The sequence below is a fragment of the Passer domesticus genome, chromosome Z (assembly GCF_036417665.1).
Source record: "Passer domesticus isolate bPasDom1 chromosome Z, bPasDom1.hap1, whole genome shotgun sequence".
Lineage (NCBI taxonomy): Eukaryota > Metazoa > Chordata > Aves > Passeriformes > Passeridae > Passer > Passer domesticus.
This window is the reverse complement of record NC_087512.1, coordinates 76,304,345-76,326,503: the sequence shown is the minus strand read 5'-3', so window position 1 is coordinate 76,326,503 and position 22,159 is coordinate 76,304,345. Positions and strand designations below refer to the sequence as shown.

The 22,159-nt window shown below is 51.6% G+C and overlaps 1 long non-coding RNA gene across 1 annotated transcript; it reads left to right on the top strand.

The window, feature by feature from the left end:
• The first annotated feature begins 10,418 nt into the window (after positions 1-10,418).
• On the top strand, positions 10,419-11,381 carry LOC135290880 (uncharacterized). Its single transcript, XR_010353703.1, has 4 exons — positions 10,419-10,492; positions 10,581-10,661; positions 10,749-10,850; positions 11,280-11,381. It is a non-coding gene; the product is annotated as an uncharacterized LOC135290880 (long non-coding RNA).
• Positions 11,382-22,159: the final 10,778 nt, after the last annotated feature.

Here is a 22,159-nt window from a genome sequence, read left to right as displayed (position 1 = left end):
TGAATTTTCATAGATGTAAATTAAGGGAGTATATGACATTTGTAAAAAATCTATGAAATTTTGCCCATCTGAAAAATTCATAACACTCTCTTTCTCACATATGATGAGTATTTCTGTCTTCGCGTCTCCATCTGCACTAGAATTTAATAACTTTCTTCTCTGACAAGTAAACGGAACCTGACCTTTCGAACGTACATTTTTCTAACTTCCTTCCCACCTTTTGTGAATGGTAGGATTTTCAGGAAGGGAAAAAATAACAGTACCTTTAGACAGTGTTTTTGTGGATCTAGCTGTGCAGCTCTGCTGCTCTGCGGTCTCTGGACACAATGTCCAGGAAAGTCTAACAGGTTCTCCTGTTTGCCTTGGCTGTGAACTCTGCTTAACTTCAGGGTTTCATTTTTTCAGCTCTAGGCCAGATTCTATGGTCACTCTTGGAGTGATTATCAGTTTTACACGTTTAGGGGTCACCAATTCTTGTTTAAACTTGGGCCCCTCGGATGAGGACACGAGGCTTTTTCCCTAAATTATCATGGCAACAAGCCCCCAAGTCAGAAATACAATTTATTAGGAAAAGGGGAAAAAAAAACCAAAATACATGCAATAATACAAAAGAAAAACCACTGACAGGGTCAGAATACAGCCTGACACCCTGCTAGTTAGGGTGGTGGTAGCAGTCCAGATGAAATGGACTTGTGGAAGTGGTGATCCTGTCGAAACAATCTGGTAGCTCTCATCCTCTGGAAAAGCAGTGGGTAAGGGCAGCGGTTCCTCTGGGAATCCAGTGGAAAGACTGCTTGTTGTGTCCCAAAACCCAGATTATATCCAGCTGGGGATGCTTAGCTCCTCCCCCATGGGCAGAGCATCTCACAGTGGGCTGATATCATTCTGCCTCATGCTGTGGGTCCTTGATTAGCCATGAAACAGAAATGGCTCTGGGAGGGAGTTATCTCTGAGTCATGTGGCAAGACATTGATGGGCCCATGAACAGGAGATAAGGAAGAAACAATGCCCCTCCTGGTTTCAGCAGCTCTTCAGGATGGCATTAGAATACATCTTTACACTGCAACCCAGGACAAGCGGTCACCCCAGTGTCCAGGTGGCAGCAGCAGCAAAGCCCACCCAGCACCAGCACTGACTGAGCTCCATGCCCAGCAGGAGCCGTGGATGCCCACGGTGTGGGCAGGCAGAAGCCAGGCAGGGGCTGCTGTTGAAATGGAGGTTTTGGGGGGTTCAATTAAGTTAGCAATATGGACTAAGCATTTAAAATTTAAATTGTAGAATTATGTGTTGAATTTTAACCTTCTACTTAAGAAAACTCTGCCATGGTACAAAGGGCATAGGAAAATGCAAATTTCTGAAGCTTCTTGCTATGAAGGACAATACCAGCGTAATAAATAGGGCAGGAGATCTTTCTCCTTTTTAATGCCTTTATTAAAAACATTCAGCTCAGGTTGGGGAGAAACGACAGGTCGCCCACACCCCCGCTGCTCCCAGGAGTGGCACGGAGGAGGAGGATGATGCAGCTGTGTCCGCTGGTATGCAGGCAGAGCTGAGGCTTCCATCCTCGAGGGAGTAGTGGGAATTCCGCTTTTTTGGACTAACATTCCAGGTCCTCTTTCTAGCTGACATCCTTTCAGGTTAGGGTGAGGAGTAAAAAGGATCTTAGCAGATACTGGATTAAGTTCCTCACCTTTAGACCTTACTTAGGTTTCATAATTCCATGTTGGCTTCTTGGTTTTAGGGGTTTTTTCCTGGAAAATTGCAAAATTTGGTGAAATGCATTCTCATCTGCATACTAGCTCTGATGTCACCTCCTCCTGCTACCTGCAGGCTCCTGGGAAGCAGCAGGGGGACAACTGCGCTTGATTTCTAACCATTAACAGGTAATTGAAGAAAAACTATTAACAAGAGGTGATTGCAACATGAAGCTATCAACAACAAATAGTCAACATTTCAACTCACAACAACTGGCCCAACCTGTTTAACTTTGCAGCCTTAAAAAAAATGGATAATTTGTTGGGGCAACCACCCCAGGTGTGGAGACACGAGACTTGACTCCATTTCAGAAGGCTGATTTATTATATATTCTATTAAAATACTACATTAAAACTATACTAAAAGAACAGAGAGGAAAAAATGACCAGAAGGCTACAAAGAAGAAGAATAGAATGGAATGCATAACAAAAATCTTGTGACTGCTCACAGGCTCAACACAGTTGGCTGTGATTGGTCATCAAGTGAAACCAATCCACATGGACCAATGGAAGATGCACCTCTTGCATTCCACAGCAGCAGATAGTTATTGTTTACATTTCTTTCCTGAGGCCCTCAGCTCCTCAGGAGGGGAAAAATCCTAGGAAAGGATTTTTAATAAAATATCATAGCTACAGATAACTTTTTTACTCATAACACCAGGAGAAGACCAGGGAATGCAGGAAGGCTAGACTAAGGAGCTCCTCTGTCTCCAAGCTGATCCAAACCAACAGACGTACTCAGATAAGCACCAGGGGACCACAGTGCACGCACAAAGGAGAAAAGTTCAAAAGTTCAGTCATGAGCAAGACCACAGCCTTCGGCCTCAGAGACCACCAAAGACCCCAGTGTGACCACCACAGGAAACAACGCGTGCCCAGAAGGGCGTGGATCTCATCGCCATGGGAGGGGAGGACAGGCGGGGCCAGGGGTTGAATGTGCATGAAGAGATTGTGTAATGCATTGCATATGGAACAGGTTTGTGAACAAAGATGTGGCTCGGACCAGGGCTCGGGGCACAAGTTTTCACGAGAGCCATCTCACTTGTGCCAGGCCCTGACACGCATACCCACTTCATAACTACATCAGGTTGTGGAGTGTCGCTATAGGACATGAAATAAAACAACGCAGACACGCATCTCTCCAAGGTAGAAAAGGGGGCAGTTGAATTTCTGACTCCAACATTTACAGATTTCCAAAAGTGACAGTGGATTGGAGGGTGAAAGTGCCACCTCTCCAATGACACTGGACAAACCAACAGTCCATGAAAGTTCTCCTCCTGCAGAAAAGAATGCATAACAATACGTTATTTGCATAAAGTCTGTGAGAAAGTTTGTTACAAGAATGTAAACATCAGAAGGTTTAGAAAAACTTGTCCTAGGGTGAGGTTATGATGCTTGCATCCCCAATCGTGTGTTTTGTTAATGCTGGATATTACGTACTGTGCCTTCACGACTGGCCCTGAAGAGCAAGGTTTGTTTTGGTTTGTTATCAGCCTGCTCCCCCACGGCTGGCAGGACAGACAGACGGTGCAGTTCATAGTGCATCTTTTGCTTTTTGCTTTGCTTGCTGTTGCTTGCTTTGCTCTTGCTTCTGCTGTGCTCCCGCTTTGCTTTTGCTTTTTGGCTTCTGCTTGTTAGTTAGTTTAGCTAAGCAGTCCAAATTTTTCCCTGGACTGTTATTCCTTTCCCTTTTTGGAACCACTCACACCTGCTCCAGACTGGGACCTGGGAAACACCGAGAGTTTGCATCCTGTGGCTGCAGCAGCTATCCCCAGCACCGGAGGGAGCGACAGCAGAGCCACCACTGCCAGGAAAGACTTTCTGAATTTGTCATCCTTTTCAGATGGGTGAAAGCATTGTCATCTGGTATTGTTCATTTTGTGTGCTGGGGGTGTTTTGCCTGTCAAATAAACAGGTTCTTTCCACTTCTCTGCAAGGAATCCTACCCGAACTGCTGGGGGGAAGGGGCCATGTGGGGTTGCTTTCTGGGGGGCCCCTTTGGAGGTTTTCTCCCAGAGTGACCCTAATCCAGGACAGAACATTAAAAACCAGGGCGACAGTGGAGTCTATTTATTCTGCATATGGCTTCACTGTGACCAGCGGTGGGAAGGGAAGGGAAGGGAAGGGAAGGGAAGGGAAGGGAAGGGAAGGGAAGGGAAGGGAAGGGAAGGGAAGGGAAGGGAAGGGAAGGGAAGGGAAGGGAAGGGAAGGGAAGGGAAGGGAAGGGAAGGGAAGGGAAGGGAAGGGAAGGGAAGGGAAGGGAAGGGAAGGGAAGGGAAGGGAAGGGAAGGGCTGTGTAGCCTTGGAGTCTGACAGGGCTGGTGAGCAGCCCCAGAGACACAACAACCCAGGTGCAACCAGACTTGATTTCCAGGTCGAAACACTCGGCATAGCTGGCCTGGACTTCCCTGTAGGGCACGTGGGGGCTTTGGAGTCCCCCGTAAGGTGCACGAGGGGGTGGGGTCTCTTGTGACACACCCAGGGATATTTTAGGTTTCCTCTGAGGCATGGAGATCATCGGGGTCCACTTCAAGTCATGCAAGGGATTTGGAATCCTGTGTGAGGCATGCAGAGGGTTTGGGATCTCTCCCAAGGTGTGCAGGGTGCTGGGATCTCTCCTGAGGCACGTGTCACGGTTCTGGGGTCTCATTTCACATGTAGAATGGGCTGTGGACTCTCGTAAGCGTGCAGGTGCTTTGTGTCCCTCCTGCTGCACACAGTGGGGCTGGAGTGTCTGCTGAGGCACGCAGGGGACGGGGACCTCCGGCAGTCCCTCCCGGGCCCGTGCGGCTCGGGGCTGCCGCGGCCCAGGGCCAGCCGCCGTGCCGGGATGGCGGTGGCGAGGCGCCGAGGCGGAGCTGCCCCGCCGGGTCACGCTGCACCGGCACGGCACGGGCGGTGCTGAGCGCCGGGCAGTCGGCACCACCAGCCCAGGGGCCACAGCCCCGGCCCTGCCTCTTTTGGGGCCAGGCACAGACAGCCCCGTGGGACGGGCACCGCTCAGCGCCTGAGGGGACGGAACAGATGCCAGAGGAGCCCCAGGAGCCCTGGACAGGGCCCTGGTGTTGCCCGCCCGGCTCCCCCGGGCCTGTGGCCATCCCGGGCAGCAGGGGCTCGCTCTGGGCCGTGCTCTCCCCGGCCAGCGGGACTCCGGGCCAGCACCCCGCTCCTGCCACTGCCCTGAGAATGCTGACGGGCTTTCAGGGCAGAACTGAACTTGACAGGGACAGAATTCATAGGAGACTTGTTCTGGCCTTTTACAAGGTTAACTGAGAAACAACTTAAAATCCCAGGCTAAATCGTCTGCTTTAACGTGTGGGGATTCCTTCAAGACCCTTCCTAACTCCCGTGGTGCCGGGCCGGGCCGCGTCCCAGCGAGCACCAACACCAGCAGCTCGATGTATGCAGCATGGCTGGCACCAGGGAATTGAGTCTGTATCCCTATATCTGCCCGCTCTGCCTGCACGGCTGTCACACAACAGCAATGTTACAGAAGGAACAGGCATTTTTACATCCTCACGACCGTGTGATCTTTGGTCCTGGTGGTGGATCAGAGAGAAAAGCCAAATGTGACATAGTAAACGTGACTCTAGGAGAGGGATGCCTCAGCAGAGGGTCTAGGGACCTGTGGTGCCAGCCAGTGGCCCGGCACTCGGACACAGCAGCAAGACCCCAGACTATCACACTTCACCTGGGAGGGTAGAAAATCTCAGGGGTTCTTTGTTCAAGGTCCTCCAGAGGCACCAGCTGAAGCTGCCACAGCTCCACCTTGATAAAATTGTTTAAAAAGATCCAGAGGTCTGACACTCTGCTGTGGAGGACATTCCACATGTTATATTTGCCAAATTTTCCAATCAAAAAAACCAAAGAAACAAACCCAACAAAATTAAATAAAACAGCAATTTTAATTATGTAACTTAATATATATACAATTGAATAAACTCAAAACACTGACTATATAATTTGGTTTAAATTACGAATAATTTGGTCCTGATAATAGCGTATAAGCAAAACTAACCATGCGGGGTATGCGTGGGGTACGGAGTGCAGGGCTTTTGGACCCCCGTCACCTCACGGACTAGCTTGTCAAGACAAAATTCCCCTTTTTATGCTGTATGTCATTACCATCTCCTCCCATTTTCAATTCGTCACACTTGTATTACCGCACTCATCATCACCTTTACCACTCATGCTCCACACTTCTTTAAGTAAGTTGTACCACTCTTTGGGGATCTTCTTTGAGGAAGGCCTCTCCTCTTCCTCCATGTCCTGTAGTTCATCTTTTGGATTACACATGCGCACCAAGCTGGTACTGTATAAGCCAATATTGTGTTCTAACATTAAAGCAGTGGATCTCATATAATCAGCATTTTCCTGGTGTCCAACCAAATTCTCCTCTCTAAATTCAGTCATTGTTATCTCTTGCTTCTTCCTGTTCTGAACAGCTGCAGGAGAACGGTGGGGAGAGGGATAAACCCTCCTCTCCCTTTCTTGCTTGGCATTACACCTTTAACTGTTTTATTATTTCCAAATATTAATTACTTTATTAATATTACTCTTTCAAATTGTTATTATTACTCTTTCAAATTTGTCAGCATGAATCATATCTATTTACCACACACAGTTCTCATCTTTTGGGCATTTAGGAGCTTTTCATTTTGCTTCGCACCCAAGAAAAATATACCCCCAAATGTGCACAAAAAACTCCTTTAGCATGTCCTCCTTTTCAGCTGGTTTTTCCATTGTTCTCTGCTATCTTGTCCTCATCTTTCCACAATTCCTGTGCCTATTCAAGTCCAGCCTGGGACCGTGCACACATTTGCTTTAGTTCTGTAGTGATTTATGCCCAGCCATCCTGCCAACCACACCCATTTCAATGTTGCAACAACCTAACTCTGGGCTGCAGTATGTGAATCACACTCTGCTGTGTGAGATGGCAGAGCACCAGAGCAGGCACTGAAGAAGGGGCATTCGGTACATTAGTGAAGTGAGTGCTGGAACCTGGGCTAGCTCTTAGAACTCCGGCACTACGGCAGGAGTCGGGAACTGCCTCGCTATGGGGATTTACCAGAGGCAGAACCTGTAGTGCCACTTGCTCTCCAGTGCCAGACACAAGCCACGACAGGGACGAGGCACAGGAGAAAGGAGGAGGCATCCCGTATTCAGGTTCCGCAAGGAACAGCTTAGTCCAGGTGTAGAGAACAGGATGAAAAGCCCCTAGCTGTACTGCCCAAGGGGTTTTGTACACATACAAGTCATGGGGTGGATGCAAACAATGAACCAATAGGGAATGCTCAGGAGAGGAGTGAGGGGATTACATCAAGTGTCTGGGGCCAGTTGGGGTAGGAGGGTGGAGAGGATGGGTCACAAGGGCCAATGGGGCTCCCAGGAGTAGGGGAATTCCAAAGGGGAGTTGCAGTCAGGGATTGGCCCAAAGGTTTGGGAACCAAGGGGCTGGGTTGCCTTGACAGGCAGGGAAAGAGCTGGAACAAGGGGTGGGGAAGGGCACGAGGGACAGTTTGGAGGGAGGGTAAAACCCACAGGTGAACCAAGTCAGGAAAAAAATGGGGGATAACAGAGCCCTTAAACAACACTTAAAATGAAATCAATAAAATAAATTTGAACTGCAACAATAAGAGCATCTTGAGGGACGCAGCCTGACCAGCAATGTCAGCAGGCAAAAGAAAGGTTTTGCTTTGCAATGGCCCTTTGATGAAGCAAAACATTTACAATCAGGGCAGTCCATTCATGCGGACGGGCGCACACTCTGGGGGTACAGCTGAGGCCATGAGGTCACAGCAGGGCTCTGGGGTCACAGCAGGCTGAGCTCTCAGCAGGCCCTGAGGTCACAGAGGTGCCAGAGGTGCCAGAGCTCCGTGGTGGCACAGCAGCACAAGGAGCCAGCGCTCAGTCCCTGAGCACAACTGTTGCGGCAGCAGCGGCGGTGGCAGCAGCGGTGCTGACGTTGGGACAGCGGTGTCGGGACAGCGGTGGCAGCAAGAGCTGCGGGACTGGCGGAGGACAAGGCACCATGGCCCTTGCTCTGCGCCTCCTACTCCTGCTGCTCCTGGCCGTGGCCCTGCCTGCCAGGGCTGCCCAGGCTGCTCCGCTGCAAGCGCGGCGAGCAGGTGAGCCGGCAGCCTGGCTGCCCTTTCGCGGGACAGCGCTCCCGGCTCCCTGGGAAGCGCTGGGGATGGTTTTGCCCAGGGCTTTTGGGAGGGTTTCCTCTGTGGGAGGGAGAGAGACCCCACGGGCCCTGGGCTACTCCAGCCACCCCTCCAGAGATGTTGCAAAGGGCCTGCAAAGAAGTTGGAGAGTGACCAGGAGCCAGCCCAGAGCTCCCCAGGCCCCTGTGCACCTTTGGCCATGTCCATTCACATCTGGCTCCCACAGCCTTACCCAACACCCCTGCATTGCCCAGTTCCCTGTGGCAGAAGGGGATCCCAGCACACCATGGAAATGGTTCTGATCTCTGCTCCCTTCTAGCCTGGAATCGTGACATGGGTTTTCAGGAAGTCCTGATGAATGATGGTTTGAAGTTCCTGGAGGATGCTGGAGGCAAGTTTTCATTCTGCCTTTCCTTAGTGAATAATAAGGGTCAGTGCAACAGAAGCTCACTTATAAACCATTTCCCTTAACAAAATCTTAAGATTAAAAGAATCTGGAAACCTTGCCCTGCTCCCTTCTGGAGGCCTGCGGGCTCCCACAGGATCACTGTCAGTGGGAGGAAGGAGCATTTAGCTTTCAATCTTCCTCCCGTGTGCTGTGCCAGTGTGTGCTTCCGTGTGCTCTGTGCAGTCACAGAGAAGAGCAGAGAGGGAAGGGGCCGGGCCCAGGGCTGTGCCCCGGGGCTGAGCCTTGTGGGCAGCCTGAGGATCTCCTGCAGTGCCACAGGAGCTGTTCTGTCCTGCCTTTCTTTGCAGCTGTACCTGTGGGTGAAGGTCCCACATCCAGGACTGAGGCTCTGGGAGATGCTGAGGGTAGGTCAAGGCCTTTCCCCTGGGAGAGCTGCCAGCTCAGAGCCCAAAGCTGGGCCAGGGAGGCAGCGCTGCAGGTGCCAGCACAGAACCATGCACGTGTGTGCCCTCGCCCTGCACGATCCCCTCACCGCTGCTGCGGCTCAGTGGTGCCCGTGCAGATCAGCAGAGATGGCAGAAGCTTCTGTGGCTGTTGAGTTACAGGTGTGTCTGCAGGGAAAACTTCTCAAGCTCCAGGGCTGGATGCTTGGCCCCAACCCAGCTCCCATGGCAGGGGTGAGTAGTGTGTCCCTGCTGACCCCACAGGCTGAGCCCTGCTTTTGTGGGATCCATTCCTGGGAAATGGAACTACTTTCTCTTAAGGTCCTACGACAGGAGAAACCAAAGACATGGCAGGCAAGAAATTCCAGGACCCATTAGTAATCATGTGGCAAATGCTGAAGGAACGTCTGCAGAGAAGACAAGGTGGGTGCATTTCCCTCATTCTTCCCCTGGGTCTCAGCAGCCGGGGAAGACTTTGGCTGCACATCTAGACACGCCGTGCCTGGCACAGCTGGAAGGGATCCATGGCAGCCTCGCTGCCCCGCTGCTGCTTTCACGCCCTGCAGGGCTGTTTGCCAGCCTGGCCTGGCTGCAGCTTCTGCCCAGCCTCTGCAGGAAGGCATTTGGCATCAGCTGACAGACAGCCCAAACTGGACCACCGGACATGCCCACCCTCAGATCCCCTGCACTTCCTGGTGTCCAGGCAGATCAGATGTTGGGGCTCTTTGGGGAAGGAAGCAGCCTTGGGTTGTCCCAAAATCCTGGGTGTTTTCTGATCCTTATCCATTCCTTTCACAAGTGATGCCTCCTGAAATTGTCCCCTTCCCCATTCCCAGTCAGGAATGTTTCCATCTGATCCAGCTGTCTCTTTTCCATTCTCCAGAAATGAAAGGAGAGCCTGTGCAGAAGGAAGCATTTCCCAGAGGAAGCAGTGGTTCCGTGCCAGCCTCTGCTGCAGGAAGGGAGGCCATGCCAGGCACAGACACAGGAGGTAATTGCTGTGCCTCTGGGCCTGAGCCCTGCTGAGGCTTGAGCTGCCCTCTCTGCTGCTTGGCAGTGCGGGCACAGCCTGGACTAGAGCGGCACAGCCCAGGGGAATTATCCCGAGCAGGCTCAGGGCACTCGGGTCCTGAGCAGTCCTGCTGGGGTCCCTCCTTGGGAGACATGTCCTGAAACCTGGCAGCGACTGCACGGGGTGCCCACGGTGGGGAAAGGACAGAGGGGGAGAGCAAGGCTCCAGTGTGTCCTGAGAGGGCCTGGCTTGTTGCCCTTGGGATCTGGGGGGTGTCCCCACAGAAGGAGGGCAGGAGGGACAGAGGGAGGTAGGGAGGCATAGCTGTGGCACTGCCTGCTGCAGTTTGCCCCAGGGCTTTAGGGAGGATTTCCTCTGTGTCTGAGGGAGAGAGCCCCATGGCCCTGTGCTGCTCCAGCCACTCCTCCCTGGGATGTTGCTGAGGGCAGGGAAAGGGTGTGGAGAGTGAGCAGGAGCCAGCCCAGAGCTCCCCAGGCCCCTGTGCACCTTTGGCCATGTCTATTCACATCTGGCTCCCACGGCCTTAGCCGACCCCCTTGCAGTGCCCAGTTTCCTGTGGCAAAACGGGATCCCAGCACACCCTGGAAAGTGTTCTCATCTGTGCTCCATTCTAGATGAAGTTGCTGGGAAGGCTTCTCCATCAGCTTGGATGAATAAAGTTTTGAAGCCCTTGGAGCTTCCTGCAGGTATGTTCTCAGTGTGCCACCAAGGAAGAATTGTAGACAAGCGGGCAGGAACCAGGTGACAGAAGCTTCTGTGGCTGTTGTGTTACAGATGTATCTACAGGGAGGACTTCTCCAGCTTCTCCAGCTCCTACCTTGGATGCTATACGCAAGCCCAGCTCCCATCACAGTGGTGAGTAGTGTGTCCCTGCTGACCTCAGAGGCTGAGCCTTGCTTTTGTAGGATCCATTCCTGGGAATTGGAAATATTTTTCTCTAAGGTACTCCAACAGGGAAAGTCCAAGATACAACAGATAAGATGTCCCTGCAACCTTCCAAACAGATGAGGCAAGAGCTGAAGGAACCCCTGCAGACAAGAGAAGGTGGGTGCATTTCTCTCATGCTTCCCCTGGGACTCAGCAGCCGGGGGCTTTGGCTGCACATCTGGACACGCCATGCCTGGCACAGTGGGAAGGGATCCATGGCAGCCTCGCTGCCCCGCTGCTGCTTTCACATCCTGCAGGGCTGTTTGCCAGCCTGGCCTGGCTGCAGCTTCTGCCCAGCCTCTGCCGGAAGGCATTTGGCATCAGCTGACAGGCAGCCCAAACTGTAACACACCCTGAGATCCCCCACTATATCCAGCCCTGCAGATTAGGAAAAGGGTGTCTGTTTGGAGGTGGAAGTGCTCACATCATGCCACTGTAATCTGGCCATTTGCCTTCTCCATAAATTTCACAAATATTACCTCTGATGCCACCGCCCAAGTGGGGAACAGCTCCATCTGATGCAGCTGTCTCCCTTCCTTTGTCAAGAGATGGACATAATGCTTCAGTGCAAGCTGGCATTTCTTGAAGGAAGCACTCCATCTTCGGTGCGAGCCCCAGCTGCAGGAAGGAAGGCAATGCCAGACACGGGCACAGGCACAGCAGGTAATTGCTGTGCCGGGCTCAGCCCTGGCCGGGGCTGTGTGGCAGCAGCTCTTCCCCCAGGGCCTGCCCTTGCCCGGCCCAGCAGCAGCCAAAGCTGGAGGTGCCTCGGCTTCCAGGCCTCTGGAGCTGGTTCAGAGCCCCGGGGAAATGGGACTGGTGCAGCAACGTCCCTGGCACTGCAGCTGCTGCGGAGCTGGCCCTGAGTGCCCAGAGGCCCAAGGCACAGGAGCAGCCCCGAGCGGGAGCCCTGCCGCCAGCCCAGGGCCAGAGCCAGCCCTGGCACACAATGGAAACAGTTCTCATCTTGGTTTGCTTCCAGACTGGGATGCTGGGAATGATTCTGCATTAGCCTGGCGCTCTGAAGTTGTGAAGCCCTCCGAGCATTCTGCAGGTGTGTTCTCACTGTCCCACCAAGGCGAAATGTTTGACTGACTGGTCAGGACCAGGTGACAGAAGCTTCTGTGGCTGTTGTGTTACAGATGTGTCTGCAGGGACGACTTCACCAACTCCTACCCTGGATGCTGCACAAAAGCCCAGCTCCTATGGCAGGGGTGAGTAGTGTGTCCCTGCTGAACCCTCAGGCTGAGCCCTGCTTTTGTGGGGTCCATTCCTGGGAAATGGAACTACTTTCTCTTAAGGTCCTACGACAGGAGAAACCAAAGACATGGCCGGCAAGAAATTCCAGGACCCATTAGAAATCATGTGGCAAATGCTGAAGGAATGTCTGCAGAGAAGACAAGGTGGGTGCATTTCCCTCATGCTGCCCCTGGGACTCAGCAGCCGGGGGCTTTGGCTGCACATCTGGACACGCCGTGCCCGGCACAGCGGGAAGGGATCCATGGCAGCCTCGCTGCCCCGCTGCTGCTTTCACGCCCTGCAGGGCTGTTTCCCAGCCTGGCCTGGCTGCAGCTTCTGCCCAGCCTCTGCAGGAAGGCATTTGGCATCAGCTGACAGGCAGCCCCTATTGCACCACAGTCCATGCCCACCCTCAGATCCCCTGCAATTTCCTGATGTCCAGGCAGATCAGAAGCTGGGGCTGTTTGGGGAAGGAAGCAGCCTTGGGTTGTCCCAAAATCCTGGGTGTTTTCTGATCCTTATCCATTCCTTTCACATGTGATGCCTCACCTTCCCCATTCCCAGTGAGGAATGTTTCCATCTGATCCAGCTGTCTCTTTTCCATTTTCCAGAAATGAAAGGAGAGCCTGTGCAGAAGGAAGCATTTCCCAGAGGAAGCAGTGGTTCTGTGCCAGCCTCTGCTGCAGGAAGAGAGGCCATGCCAGGCACAGACACAGGAGGTAATTGCTGTGCCTCTGGGCCTGAGCCCTGCTGAGGCTTGAGCTGCGCTCTCTGCTGCTTGGCAGTGTGGACACAGCCTGGACTAGAGCGGCACAGCCCAGGGGAATTATCCCGAGCAGGCTCAGGGCACTCGGGTCCTGAGCAGTCCTGCTGGGGTCCCTCCATGGGAGACATGTCCTGAAACCTGGCAGTGACTGCATGGGGTGCCCACGGTGGGGAAAGGACAGAGAGGGAGAGCAAGGCTCCAGTGTGTCCTGAGAGAGCCTGGCTGTTTGCCCTTGGGATCTGGGAGCTGTCCCAGCAGAAGGAGGGCAGGAGGGAGTGTAGGAGGGAGGCATAGCTGTGGCACTGCCTGCTGCAGTTTGCCCCAGGGCTTTAGGGAGGATTTTCTGTGAGTTTGAGGGAGAGAGCCCCAGGGCCCTGGGCTACTCCAGCCACCCCTCCCAGGGATGTTGCTGAGGGCAGGGAAAGGGTGTGGAGAGTGATCAGGAGCCAGCCCAGAGCTCCCCAGGCCCCTGTGCACCTTTGGCCATGTCCATTCCCATCTGGGTCCCATAGCCTTACCCGACCCCCTTGCAATGCCTTTTTCCCTGTAGCATTAGGGGATCCCAGAATGCCACAGATATGGTTCTGATCTCTGCTCCTTTTTAGACTGGAATCGTGACATGGGTTTTCAGGAAGTCCTGATGAAGGATGGTTTGAAGTTCCTGGAGGATGCTGGAGGCAAGTTTTCATTCTGCCTTTCCTGAGTGAATAATCAGGATCAATGCAACAAAAGCTCATTTATAAAGCATTTCCCTTAACATTATGTAAGGGCTGAAGGATTCTGAGAATCTTTCCCTGCTCCCTTCTGGATCCCTGAGGGATCCCACAGGATCGCAGTCAGTGGGAGGAAGGAGCATTGATCTTTCAGTCCTCCTCCCGTGTGCTGTGCCAGTGTGTCCTTCTGTGTGCTCTGTGCAGTCACAGAGAAGAGCAGAGAGGGAAGGGGCAGGGCCCAGGGCTGTGCCCCGGGGCTGAGCCTTGTGGGCAGCCTGAGGATCTCCTGCAGTGCCACAGGAGCTCTTCTGTCCTGCCTTTCTTTGCAGCTGTACCTGTGGGTGAAGGCCCCACATCCAGGACTGAGGCTCTGGGAGATGCTGAGGGTAGGTCAAGGCCTTTCCCCTGGGAGAGCTGCCAGCTCAGAGCCCAAAGCTGGGCCAGGGAGGCAGCACTGCAGGTGCCAGCACAGAACCATGCACGTGTGTGCCCTCGCCCTGCACGATCCCCTCACCGCTGCTGCGGCTCAGTGGTGCCCGTGCAGATCAGCAGAGATGGCAGAAGCTTCTGTGGCTGTTGAGTTACAGGTGTGTCTGCAGGGAGGACTTCTCAAGCTCCAGGGCTGGATGCTTGGCCCCAACCCAGCTCCCATGGCATGGGTGAGTAGTGTGTCCCTGCTGACCCCACAGGCTCAGCCCCGCTTTTGTGGGATGCATTCCTGGGAAATGGAACTACTTTCTCTTAAGGTCCTCCAAAAGGAAAGACCCAAGATACTGCAGCCAAAAAGTCTCATGACTCAGATGAATTCCTGAGACAAACACAGAAGGAAGCACCCGGAGGACAAGGTGGGTGCCTTTCCTTCATGTTTCCCCTGGGACTCACCAGCCGGGGGCTTTGGCTGCACATCTGGACACGCCGTGCCCGGCACAGCGGGAAGGGATCCATGGCAGCCTCGCTGCCCCGCTGCTGCTTTCACATCCTGCAGGGCTGTTTCCCAGCCTGGCCTGGCTGCAATTCCTCCCCAGCCTCTGCAGGATGGAATTTGGCAGTAGCTGATAGGGTGCCCCAACTGTACTGTGGGCCTGAGATCCCCTGCCATTTCCCAGTCTCTGAGAAGATCAGGCGGTGCAGCTGTTTGCACAAGGGAGTGCACTGGCCCAGCCCCAATTACCTGGGCTTTTTCCTGATCTTTACCTGTGACTTAGACAAGCATTGCCTCCTGAAGGTGCCACCTCCCCAGTGGGGAATATTTCCATTTGATCCAGTTGTCCCTTTTTTCCTTTGTCAAGTGATGGACCAAAAGGCTGTTCAGGAGGAGGAACACTCAGGGAGAAGCAGTGGCTCATTGGCAGCCCCTGCTGCGGAAGGAAGGCGATGCCAGACACGGGCACAGGCACAGCAGGTAATTGCTGTGCCAGGCTCAGCCCTGGCCGGGGCTGTGTAGCAGCAGCTCTTCCCCCAGGGCCTGCCCTTGCCCGGCCCGGCAGCAGCCAAAGCTGGAGGCGCCTGGGCTTCCAGGCCTCTGGAGCTGGTTCAGAGCCCCGGGGAAACGGGACTGGTGCAGCAACGTCCCTGGCGCTGCAGCTGCTGCGGAGCTGGCCCTGAGTGCCCAGAGGCCCAAGGCACAGGAGCAGCCCCGAGCGGGAGCCCTGCCGCCAGCCCAGGGCCAGAGCCAGCCCTGGCTCCCGACTGGGCAGGGGCTGCGCTGGGGCCTGACAGGGCCTGAGCCTGTCCCCTGGGGCTGGGGGTGCTGTCACGGGGCAGGGAGGGCCAGGGCTGGCATTGGCTGCTCAGGGATGGCTTTGGCCCGTGTCCCTGGCAGCAGCCACTGCCCAAGCAGCTGCGCTGCCCCCGGGCTCTCCTCCCAGCCTGCTGGGCTTTGTTGGCTGGCACAGCCTGTGCCAAGGGCCGGCAAGGTGCCTGCAGGCCCCAGCTCTGGGGGAAACAGAGAACGTCCTGCCCGTATCCACCGTGCTGCCAGCTCAGCAGTGCAGCACAGCACGGGCTCACGCTCCCCATCGCTCCCACAGATGCAGCCGGCACCACAAGACCTGTTACCGATGCCCAGGATGGCCTCGGAAGGGGTTTCTGTCAGGGAACAGTCTGCTGGCTAGGGTTACTGGGAGGCGTGCTTTCTTTGGAGCTTGTCTTCATGTTGGGCTGCTTTGGAATCGGGTATTCCTGGAAGAGAAAACAGTGAGTGTTTTGTTGCTCTCCCCCTCAAACAGCTTCTTTTGAAAGTCTAACGTGGTCAGGGAACATTCCCATTGAGACTGCAGTGGGGTTGTGGCCAGTCCATGATTGTCCAAATAACTCTGCTGAGGGTTCTGCTGCTGCCCAGTGCTTCCATTGGCTTCTCAATTGCTGGGCCTTGTCCTGGCGGGCCCGCTGGGGCTGCGGCCAGTGCTGGCTCCCACTGAGTCTGCCTGGCCAAGAGCAGCCCCAGGGGCACGGGGCAGAGGCAGAGGGAGGTGGGGAGGAGAAAGAGCAGGGCCGAGATTGCCCTTGAAAGGCAGAGGCGCTCTGGGGCCCGCTCCTGGCCAGGGAGCCTGCCCAGAGCCGTGCCCTGCTGGCCGGGGCCTTGAGGGGCAGCTGTCCAGTGGGGCCCAGCTGTGCCAGCAGCTCCAGCCGTGCTGGGGAGCCTTGCCAGCTCTGGGCCCTGCTGTGCACGAGGGTCCCTGTGTGCCACTGGCAGCTGGGGCCTCAGCCACCTCCTCTCTGCACAGGAGCGCCTTGGGACAGGAGTTGGAAGACAGTGGCTGCACCTCACACCGACAGCGTGAGCAGCTTCTCCAGCAGCAGTAACGGCCTGGACAGCCCTCTCAAGTGTTCTGTGAAGAGGACCCCAGAACAACCGTCGACAAGGAAGCCTCTTATTGCCCCGTAGATCCCACTGCCACCTGCTCTCCCCATTGGCCTCCCCAAGCTGCCTTCATTCCTTTTTTTATCTCAGTCTGTCCCATCCCAGCCAACCCGAGTTCCGCTAGGGACCCCAGGACCAGCCCAGCACCTTCCAGCACCTCCTCAGACCAACACATCCCTTCCCCTGCCCCTGAGCCCCCTGGCCTTGCCCTCTAGGCAATACTGAAGGTGACACCCCACCCCACCCCACCCCACCCCACCCTCCCCCCCCCTCCAACTCCCGCTTGCAAGATAGGCAATGGCCCATTCCTGTGTTGAAATAAAGAGATGGATTTGTGTCCTAGTTTGAAAGCAAAACCAGTGAGAGGCTCCAAGTCAGAAATACAATTTATTAGGAAACGGGAAAAAAAACTAAAATACATGCAATAATACAAAAGAAAAACCACTGACAGGGTCAGAATACAGCCTGACACCCTGCTAGTTAGGGTGGTGGTAGCAGTCCAGATGAAATGGACTTGTGGAAGTGGTGATCCTGTCGAAACAATCTGGTAGCTCTCATCCTCTGGAAAAGCAGTGGGTAAGGGCGGCGGTTCCTCTGGGAATCCAGTGGAGAGACTGCTTGTTGTGTCCCAAAACCCAGATTATATCCAGCTGGGGATGCTTAGCTCCTCCCCCATGGGCAGAGCATCTCACAGTGGGCTGATATCATTCTGCCTCATGCTGTGGGTCCTTGATTAGCCATGAAACAGAAATGGCTCTGGGAGGGAGTTATCTCTGAGTCATGTGGCAAGACATTGATGGGCCCATGAACAGGAGATAAGGAAGAAACAATGCCCCTCCTGGTTTCAGCAGCTCTTCAGGATGGCATTAGAATACATCTTTACACTGCAACCCAGGACAAGCGGTCACCCCAGTGTCCAGGTGGCAGCAGCAGCAAAGCCCACCCAGCACCAGCACTGACTGAGCTCCATGCCCAGGAGGAGCCGTGGATGCCCACGGTGTGGGCAGGCAGAAGCCAGGCAGGGGCTGCTGTTGAAATGGAGGTTTTGGGGGGTTCAATTAAGTTAGCAATATGGACTAAGCATTTAAATTTTAAATTGTAGAATTATGTGTTGAATTTTAACCTTTTACTTAAGAAACCTCTGCCATGGTACAAAGGGCATAGGAAAATGCAAATTTCTGAAGCTTCTTGCTATGAAGGACAATACCAGCGTAATAAATAGGGCAGGAGATCTTTCTCCTTTTTAATGCCTTTATTAAAAAAATTCAGCTCAGGTTGGGGAGAAACGACAGGTCACCCGCACCCCACTGCTCCCAGGAGTGGCACGGAGGAGGAGGATGATGCAGCTGTGCCCGCTGGTATGCAGGCAGAGCTGGGGCTTCCGTCCTCGAGGGAGTAGTGGGAATTCCACTTTTTTGGTCTAACATTCCAGGTCCTCTTCCTAGCTGACATCCTTTCAGGTTAGGGTGAAAAGTAAAAAGGGTCTTAGCAGATACTGGATTAAGTTCCTCACCTTTAGACCTTACTTAGGTTACTTAATTTTATATCGGCTCATTGTTTTTAGGGGTTTTTTCCTGGAAAATTGCAAAATTTGGTGAAATGCATTCTCATCTGCATACTAGCTCTGATGTCACCCCCCCCCACCCTGCTACCTGCAGGCTCTGGGGAAGCAGCAGGGGGACAATTGCGCTTGATTTCTAACCATTAACAGGTAATTGATGAAAAACTATTAACAAGAGGTGATTGCAATGTGAAGCTACCAACAAGAAACAGTCAAAACTTCAACTCACAACAACTGGCCCTACCTGTTTAACTTTGCAGCCTTAAAAAAAAAGGACAACTTTTTTACACATAACAGTCCCCCCTTTTTTTCTTTGATCAGGCTGAAGCTTAAGCTTGCATCAACTTGCAATTTTTGGCTCATTAGCATAGAATTTCTTATAATTTTTATATTGATTATAAAATTCCTGAGCACTTTGGTGATCATAGTTACTCAATTTCATTCCTTTTTTTGGTTTTTTTCAGGTTAATTTCTTTAGAGATCCGTAGGTTATTCTGTACGGCAGATGTCACTATTTTAAATAAGCAGGGAAATAAGAAGAGCAAACTAACATGTGTACACACTGTGAAGAAGGCTTTAGTTTTCCAACCTCTTTTGAAAGTCCATGGGTTATCCCACAAGTGGAATCCAGTGCAGGAGTCCTTTCTTGATTTCTTACATATGCTAGTTTTCTTATTTCGTTTAAGATGCTTCAAACGACTGCTACAACTAATTTGATTTGATAAATTACTGTTTTGGTTTAGGTGAGTTGGTCATTAATATGATTAAGAGCTAATGCGGTCTGATTAGATATTATCTCTAATACTGCTTGTAGCTTCATAATTTTGTTTACTATATATTGCTTCTTCCATTTGGTTTTTCTTAAATCGCTGTATATAGGAACTGTTCAACTTGATCCAGATTCTTTGGGTAATATAAAGAAAGCTTGTTTTCTAATCCTAATGATGCAACTGCCAGACCAGTCTCTTGGCAATTTAGTGGATGCTGTAGTAGCATAGATCCAAAACAGGTGTTTAGGGGTCTCCCGAAATGTATGATTAGTTTCTGTTGGGCCCTGCCAATATTTAGAAATTTCTTTCATTCTCCAAAAGAGGTTTATCTCTTTTTTATCATACTCATAAAGTCTATATGTTTTATTGTAAATGCACTTGTTCTCTTTTTTCTTAACAGGCCAAATTCTATTTGGATCTCTTGGGATCCACCGCGTAGCAGAGTCTTTTACTGCTAAATACCTTTTACAAGCCATTCTTCCTACTGGCGTACTGTACCCCTTCCTTTCCTTAACATACATTCTTCTCTTATTAGATTTTTACTTGGGGGTGTTGCTAAATGGTCTTGTTCTCTTCTTGCTTTTACTATTTCTTTTCCTCTGACCAGATTTACCAGGCTTGCTTCAGTAGCATCATGTTCAAAGTACCACCAGGCCTCTTCTACAGGGTGCTCTGCCAGGAGTTGCTGCCTAGAGGTGGCGGTGTTCCGGGCCATCCAATAGATTTTCTCATTCTCTTGATAAAAGATCAACTGGGAGAGGTTAACACAATTACGGCTTAAATTGGTGTGGACTCTCAACAAAGAACTTACTTCTTCTTCCTCACAGAGGGGTTGGTAGTACTCACTGCACGGCTCTCTTGGGCTCCCCAGAGCACCACTAGCAATGAAAGCCATTATTACTACCCTTCCCAAGAGTCCGGTATGGGTCATCTTGCACAGCCTGCCCACCCGGCCTTGCTTCTTGGGGATTTTACTAAGGAGAAGTTCCCAAGCTCTTTAGAGTCTCTTCTATTTGCTTCCCTGGTTAAACCTCTCTTGATCTGTCCTTACTGATTTGGTCTCTCTTAGGGGAGTACTCTGCAGAAGATTAACCCTCAGTCTTTGGTACTAAGTTGGGAGGACTTCACCAGAATTACCTATTAACAATTTTTAACTTTTACAAATCTCTTAAAACACTTTAGGATATGTTATGATTCTAATCTCTTTTCTTATGCAGTTCATCAGTCTTTTTGGCTCTTCCTTTTGAGTGTCAACTTTAAGTCTTTTGGTCCTTTTGCAATGGTATACTCAGCTGAATTAACTCCTGATGTGGCTGAATCCTGTCCTGAGTTAGGGGGTGAGGGTGGTGTGGAATCTGATCCAATACCAGAGGGAAACACTGACCAATCTTGTCCAATGCTGGCGGGTGGGACTGGTCCTTTAATTCTCGTGATGTGGGTCCAAGCCTTTTCTCTGGTCCGCACAGCTGAATTAGCGATGAGGAGTACCTGAAAGGGGCCTTCAAATTTAGGCATTAATGGTCTACTATTGCAGGATTATTTCAAAACCCAATCTCCTGGGTTAATGTTACGTGCTTTTCTGTCAAGAGGGGAGGTTTGGGGGAGGTATCCTCTTTTTCTAAGTCCTTCCAGGGTTCTTCCAATGACTTCTAAATATTTTCTGGTAGCTGCTTCTTCTTCCAAATAGTCTCCTGTGCTCCAGGGTGTTAACAAGAATGGCAGTCCAAGCATCATTTCATAGGGTGAAATCCCTATATCAGACCGGGGTCTTGTTCTGATGCGCAAAAGCATTAGGGGCAAACACTTTAGCCAATTCATTTTTGTTTCTTCGATCAGTTTAGTTAATACTAATTTTTGAGAGTTTTGTTCATCCGTTCCATCCTCCCAGAACTCTGGGGGTGCCACGGAGTATGTAATCTCCATTTTATTCCTAAAACTTCAATTATATTTTGCAATGTTTGGGCCACAAAATGTGGACCTCGGTCTGAGTCTATGGTATTCACCATTCCATATCTGGGGATGATGTTCTCCAAGATTACCCTTGCCACAACCTGGGCTGTTTCCTTTTTTGTCGGGAAGGCTTCTACCCAATGGGTGAGATGATCTACTATAACCAGTAGATGCTTCTATCCTTACTCTGGGGGCATCTTAGTGAAATCCATCTCTATGCTCTGGAAAGGCCTGAGAGTCAATTCCCTCCCTCCAGCTGCTACCTTTTTCATAACCTTCTGGTTCACTTTTTGGCAAATTAAACAGCCTTTTCTAATTGCTTTTGCTAGGTCATATACACTTATGCACAAGTTATTTCTTAGGAAATGATCACATAGTCCTTGGACTCCTCAGTGAGTTAAATTATGTGGTCCTGTTAGCACTGTCCCAGCAAGTGCTTTGTTTAGAAACACCCGTCCATCTGATCTTAACCACTCCCCTCGCTGCCCTTGGTGCAACTTTAAATCTTTTATAGCCTTTACTTTTTTTTTTACTAAATATAGGTTCTTATCTTCCTCCCTCCTCAGGCATGGTTTCTGCTTTAAAAACTTCTACCGGATCCCCTGGTTCTAAAGCTGCTTCCTTTGCTCTCCTGATCAGCTAGCCACGGTTTCACAACTTTAGGCTGAACAGTTTTGGGGGTCCAGTTGCTCCACAGTACCAGCAGCGCCTTTCGCTCAAAGGGGCTTGAGGCCTCTCCATTCCTCCTGTCCCTGACGGTACTGGCGTTTCCTTGCCTGCTCCTGGTGGTGGACTCTCCCACTCTTTTGTTACCTTGGATTGTAGGATAGAGTTGCTTGCCCCCCACATTTCCTCTAGCTATAGCGACCATGATACTAGCCTTGGCCTTTGCTTTTTCTTCTTGCCTCCTTAAATATACCTTCAATGCTTCTTTCAATAACTCATTAATGTCCTTCTCTGGCCAATCTTCAATCTTTTCCAGTTTTCTCTGTTTATCAGGCCAAGATGTAGTAAGAAATTGGACCTTTAGTAGCGCCTGACCCTCCTTGGTGTCCGGGTCTGTTCTGGAGTACAACTGGAAGTTCTGCTTTAGGCAATTAAGCCAAGTAGCAGGAGTTTCATCCTTCTCTTGTGCACTCTTGAATGCTAATTTTGTATTAGTTGCATTGGGAACTGATTCTCTGATTCCCCCTGATTATCAAAGACCTGTACTCTATCATGGCCTTCCTTGCTTCCTTCCTCCTGATTAGGGTTCCAATTGGGATCCACTAGTGGCAATTTTTCTGCACCTGATGGCACTTGGGGCCCTGGATGATTATCTTTGTCCCAAATTCTTATGCTAGCACCTCTAATAATTCGGAACTCTTCTGGGGAAAATAATATATTTAGAATGGAATTCATTTCCCCCAAGTGCAGATATTTAGACCTAAGAATTGATCCACTTGGTTTGCAATACCCACAGGGTCTTCAACTAAATTCCCTAACTCCCTCTTGAATCCTCTCACCTCAGAAGCAGTTAGAGGAGCATTCACAAAACCAACACCTCCTGCTACTCCTCCCATAG